This window comes from Papaver somniferum, chromosome 1 (assembly GCF_003573695.1).
Source record: "Papaver somniferum cultivar HN1 chromosome 1, ASM357369v1, whole genome shotgun sequence".
Taxonomy (NCBI): domain Eukaryota; kingdom Viridiplantae; phylum Streptophyta; class Magnoliopsida; order Ranunculales; family Papaveraceae; genus Papaver; species Papaver somniferum.
Window position 1 is genome coordinate 68,112,451 of NC_039358.1, and position 6,925 is coordinate 68,119,375.

A 6,925-nucleotide genomic window follows, 5' to 3' on the forward strand; every position below is an offset into this window, starting at 1 on the left:
AAGACTTATTAACAGAACCAAATAGATGGGAGATCTTGGTAGATGGATCATCAAATGGAGAAGGCGATGGAGTTAGAATTATTTTAGTTTCACCAGAAGGAGCGAAAATGGCCTTTTCATTCAGATTAGAATTCGCATCCACTAATAACGAAACGGAATATGAAGCTGTGATACATGCCTTAAAGTTCGCAATAGAAATGAAACTAGAAAATGCCAGGATCACTAGTGATTCGCAGCTAGTTATTCGCCAAATAAAGGGAGAGTACACTACAAATGAACCATCCTTGAAGAAATACAAGAAGCTCGTTGAAGAATTGTCAGCGAAAATCCCAAAAATAAAATGGAGGCACATTTCAAGGAAGGATAACAGACTCGCAGACGCTTTTGCTTTCATCTCAAGCATGATGACAGATCCAACTGCGAGATGCATAAAAATACAGACACTTCTGTCACCATCAATCAATAAAGAAGAAGAAGAAGGAACGTGATGATAATAGACGGTGGGAAGAAGAACAAACGAACAATATCGCAGATTGGAGAACAGAACTTCATGCATATTTGGCGAAAGGAGAAACACCAAGAAATAGATTGGAAGCACACAAGTTAAAAAGCCGCGCAACAAATTATGAATTAAGAGATGGGCTGCTATACCGAAAATCCTTTAATGGACCATCACTCAGATGTTTGACACGAGAGAAGGAGAAAAGGTGCTAAAAATGTTACATAGTGGGGATGCTGGCAATCATAGGGGGGAAGATCTTTGGCACATAGAGCAAAAATGCAAGGCTATTACTGGCCATACATGCACGAAGATGCAAAACAAATATCAAGACGTTGCGAAGATTGTCAGCGGCATGGAAAGAAAATACATGCACCTGGAGCACCATTGTCATCTTCAACCAGTGTGTGGCCTTTTGGAAAGTGGGGCTTAGATATTGTGGGGCCATTTTTACCAGGATCTGGACAAAGAAGATACTTAATAGTCGCAACAGATTATTTCACAAAATGGACAGAAGTGAAGGCAGTACAGCATATTCGCGACAAAGATATCTTTACATTCATATTCGAAAATATCATTTGCAGATTCGGAATTCCTGCGCAGTTGGTATCTGATAATGGGAAACAGTTTGAAGGACAGAACATAGAAATGTTACTTAATGCATTTAAGATAAAATGTGGAAAGTCTACTCCTTTGTATCCACAAGCTAATGGGCAGGTAGAAGCAACAAACAAAACAATTGCAGATATATTAAAGAAGAAATTAGAAGGACATCATAGAGCATGGTGCGAACAAGTACATAATGCAATATGGGCTTATAATACAACTAGAAGAGAAGCTACTAGAATGTCACCTTTTTGTTTAACATACGGAGTTGAAGCGGTGTTACCAACAAAAGTTGTTATTCCGACAACAAAGAGAGAATCTTGGGAGAAAAATCTTAGTGCGGGTTTGATCTTAAGCAAACTTGATGAATTAGAAGAAAAAATAGAAAGAGCTTTACAACATATGGAGAATTATCAGTGAAGATTAGCCCGAGAATATAATAAACGTGTCAAAGTACGCGAATTCCATCCAGGAGATTTAGTTCTGCGAGAGACACCAATATATCAGCGAGAAAATGGTGGAAAGTTAGCGAAAAAAATGGGATGGACCTTACATCATTAAGGAGATAGTTGGAACATGAGCTTATAAATTAATGGATCCAGAAGGTAGAGATGTTGGTCATAGACTTGACAGACCGTGGAACAGATTGTACTTAAAAAGGTATTATCCGTAAAAAGCTTTGAGAAGTTATGGATTCTGAAAGAATAGTTGCGAGATTATTCATATCAAAAAAAGATCATGATGTGCGAATCTTTCGCAGAGATGATCATAGAACAATGACATAAAAGAAAGGGGCGAACCTTTATGGCGTACACCCTAGTTCGCGAATAAAATTTCGCAAGAGGAAAATGTAAGACCTAAAGTACGTCATATAAGGGGGTACCTATTGCATGGATCAGGGAAAGGCTACACCGCCACCGGAACCCGAGTCATGGAGATTTGGAGTCAATAAATCCCATCCGGGAAAGGCACCTTGGATTCTCAGCTTAAGCATATGACTTAGGTTGGGCGACTAAGGTAATAAGGAATCTCCCAAGGAGTGTATAATCTGATCAAGGCGCCGAGGTACACGGTTGATTCAAGAGTGCCAGGGGCGTCTGGAGCGTACCTTGCCATTCTTGGCTTATACTGCACTCGGCCCGAAGAAAACCCCACTTAGGGTGCAGTCTCGTAACCATAAACCCTATAGGTAAAAGGGATAAGAGGCTGCGAAAAAAACTAGTTGTTGTTAAGACTGAATGGGAGGATCTAACCTTGTATGGTAGAAGTACGCCTCCTTGAAGAGGCAACCAGGGGGGAGATAAGGGAGGCACCCTCCATTAGGGAGATGATAAGTGTCTTAAGACGCAAATGTCATGAGGCTTTTACTCACAAGGGTATTAAGGCTTGTCATATTTGTGCAACAATCCTGAAGAGGCAATAATACTAGAGAAAAAGATAAGACGAGATCAATGGGTTTTCGCATGAAAGTGCGAAGATGTCCTGCTATTTCGTCGCAAGACGGTAATGTAACGGGGCTTTATTTTCGCAAGAAAATTTAGGCCTATCATATTATCGCAACATTCCTGAAGAGGCAATAATACAAAAGAAAAAGTTAAGGCGAGATCAATGGGTTTTTGCATGAAAGTGCAAGGACGTCCTGCGATTTTGTCGCAATGACAAGAGGTGGCATAATAAGACCTTTAATTAGGAAGGAAAAATAAGGCCAAATGACAAAACAAAATATTTATAAATATTCATAACAGATCATTTCTCGCAAGAAAGATAATGAGAGGCAAGTATGGAAATCAGTAAACAAGAGGCATTATCTTTCTCGCCAGCAAAATACTAAAAGAGAAAATTAATTCCAAAGTTAGTTGAAGAATATTATTCGCAAGAAATAATAAAGGTGAAAAAATTCAAGAAGGTAGAACTAGGTAAGAAGCTCATGTTTCAATATTAATTCCAGTATAAGGAGATAATGAACGCTCTTCGCCAATGTTCTCATTATCGTCAATCTCTTCTTAATTTCGATTCTGATCTTCACCAACAATAATTCCTTCCAAAGGGACTTCTTTTTCGCTGCCTCCTTGATTATCGCCAGCAATTACTTCTTTAGAAGAGAATTATTTTTCGTTTTCATCCTGATTAGTACCAGCAGTTGCTTCCTTAGAAGGGATCTCTTCTCCATCTTCCAGAAGACTATTCTCTCCACCACTTTCATAATCATAATCACTGTCAGCAGGACGAGGAATTTCATCATCATCTACTTCTAAAGGTTCGATTGATGTAGGAGGAAGAGATTTGGACAATAAAATATCATTTACAAGGACTTCAGCCTGGAGATGAACTTGACGAAGAAGTGCTCTCTGATGATTCCTATCTTGAATATCCTTAAAGTAAGCAAGATAATCAAGTCTTCTTTCTGCTCGGTCGCGAGAACCAGTAAGGACAGAGACGAGTAGTGCATTTTATTTGCGAATTTTGGCATATTTAGCCTCCAAAACAGAAATGGCGAAATGAAGATTTTTCTCAGACTCTGCGAAAAGTAGAATACAAAATTTCAGTAAGATGAAGAACTCAAAAAGATATGACAAAGAAAAGATAGTTAAGGCATTCAAACTATTATGACTACCTTCCTTTTGCGAAATAAGGTGTTGAATCAAGGTCAGACAACTATTCTCCCAACGGTCCATTGCATCATCAAATTTATCTCCAACTAAACCTTTAAGTCGAGATTGAAGATTTTTCTCTTTAGAAATAAGAAAGGCATTTTTCTTCGCAAGAGAAGAATAAGATTCTTCTAATTTGGAATATTGTTCTTTAAGTTGATTCGCGTTTACACTTAAATTTATTCTACCTTGAATGAGTGTATCTCTTTCAGCGACAGATGACTCTGTTACTTCTTTAAGTTCATTTCTCAAAGAACGAAGAGATTGTTCTTGGTCATCACATACTTTCTGAAGGATGCTAAGTTGTTGCGAAGATATCACCATCTTATTTAAACAAATTCGCTTCTCTTGAGATAGAGTTTTATTCTCATCTGATAAAGATTCCATCCCTAGATTAGCTTTAGTTAAAGAATAAGAGAGGCGAGATATTTTATTACTTAATAAATCTTGCCTCTGAACTAATTGGGTATTTTCATTGGTAAGGTTATTTATATGATCAACAGAGTATGAATAGAGGTTATCTAATTGGTTATATTGATCCATCAAAATCTTTTTATCCACACGGGCTTTTTCACCAGCAGATTCAAATTGATATCTCTCCATTATTCATTTCTGATTTAAGGCTTAACATACGAAAGAGGGATTTCAAGGATAATTAAATATGGAAAGGATAAAATCATTAGAAAGGCAAATTGAAGACACAGATAAGGAAATCATACCTCTCAGTTCATCATTCTTCTTGCGAAGATTGTCGCGATCCAGCAAAACATTCTGGAGCTTTTGATTTTCGAGACGAAGAGCATTACACTCTTTTTCCAAAGCTGTTTGCGAAGCAGCTCTGTCAGAGCCAAAATACTTACTCAGAATTTCGCAAATACCAGACTTGACAGGATCAATGGGAGACTTCTTGCCATCATCCAGGAACTCAGACAAAACTTTGAAAGCAATATATATTCCTTCCACAGTTTCTTTCGAAAAAGGAAGAGGCTCAGGTAGAGAACTGGTAATGATAGAAGGTTGAGAAACATTATCAATAGGAAGAGAAGAAGTTTCATTCACAGAAGGATTAATAAGGGGGGTTTCAATCATTGAAAGGTCAGTTGAAGAAATGAAATCTGAGGAAGCCTTTTCGCGAATTGGAGATAATGGTTTAACTTGCGAAGATGTCGCGGGAGATTTAGAAGAGATAAGTAAGTGGAATGGAACAGAGGTTTCAACGGTTTTAAGGTGGCGAGATTTCTTGAGAGGTTTGTTGGAATCCTTATCACCCTGCGAATCATAATCCAGATAAGAAACAAAGGCAACAATATGGTTATTAGAAAAGAATAATGTTTCTTACCACCTTCTGATTCGCAGACTTTCTTTTGTTTACAACAATCTTATGCTGCGATTTGGGAATATTAGGGTTCTAAACCGTAAATTTGGTGTTAGAGGTGATTTTGCTGAAATAAAAACAGTATGGGAATCACATAAGCAACATCATCAAATAAAGCAGTAAGCAAGATCAATTTCAGCAAAACCCATAGGAAAGAAAAAAGAAAACTAACCTCGATGAATCCATGGAGAACACCAGCAGGAAGATTAATTCGTAAAAATTAAAAAGGAAGAAAGTTACGAACAGTGAAGATCTACAGAGGGAACAGTATGGAGATGAATAAGAAATTAAAAAGATTAAAAGAATAAGAAAGAAGAAAAAGTTGCAATGGCAGATTTATGAAAGAACAATAGAGTTGCGGAGATGAGAGAATAAAAAGAGAAGAGAAAGTAAAAAGAAAATGGAAAGAAGAGTAAGAAGAATATATAGAGAAGAAATAAACACCATTAATACGAAAAAAACATGAGCGGTTGAAAAGTAGCGTTTACAGAAGACGTGTCAAGAAATAGATGGAAGAAAAGATACGTGTGATAAATGCACAATATGAAGAGATGGACAGATGCGGTATTTCTCTGGACAGCTGCGGCATTTCTCACATCGTTCTCTACTTCGCAGAGAAGATATGAGAAGAGGCAAGATGTAAGATCAGAATCTCGCAGCAATAATGCCTCAGCGAAATTATCAGCAACACAACACAGCAGCGTCGCAGAATAACTTCAGAAACGAAATAATAAACGACGTCAGCTAAATCACGAGAAAATTGTGATGGTCCTGCGAAGATTAGAGAGTTTGCGAGATTAACATTTGTAAGGATGCGAGAATGTCGCAAGTCATATCCGAAAATAAAGGACAGATTAGTTGTCATCCACTATGTAAAACTCTATATAAAGAGTCGATCAACTGTAAGGAAGAGAGAGATCTTTTTCTGAGTGAGAAATAAGTAAATAGGAGAGAGAAAAAAAAAATCTAGATCAGTGATTATTCTTGATTCCTTTATCTTTTCTTGCAAGATTGTTCAAAGATTGATCAATAAATTTAAGATTGTTAATCTAAAATGAGTTGAATGTTAATGAAATCTTGTGAGGGGTGTAGTGTAGGATTTCCTGCAACTACAATATGGTCTTCAAAATCAGGGTTTGAAATCAATGCTACCTTGGTAACAAAGCATTCAATATCCACCGTCAGATGAAAACCAGATTAGACTCAAGCTAATATCTTTCAACTGTTAGATCGAACTTAGCTTGTTACACACAAATGAAAAGTGACTTCATTTAGATATGAGTAACCGTACCAAAACGTGTGCACCTTGTTGTCTCAACAATAGTTATCCGAAGTTAGCCATATGAACACTTTCATATCAACCTTATTCACAACTAGTTCAAATGACTCAAATGAAACTAGTTATAGAGTTGTTCAATTGTTTATATTTTTATAGAAGTATACAAGACACAATTAAAGCAAAATCGATTTTGGTTCACTCGAATCAAGTCATGAACAATGTATATACGGCTTGCAAAAGATTGCATTCCTTACTATATAAATGTATTAGTTCGTGAACAAATCGATTCTAGAACTTAACCCACTTAAATATGCAAACGGGTACGCATACTTAAGTAGCCGGACTTGGACTGTGTCCGACAGTATGCGAATGGGTACGCATACTATCACACATCCAAAACAACAGTTGAATTAGTACGCATATGGGTACGCATACAAAAGTTCCCGTACTTCAACTGAGTTCGCCAGTACGCGTACATGTACGCATTCCAAGGCCCCCAGACTTTACCTGACCTT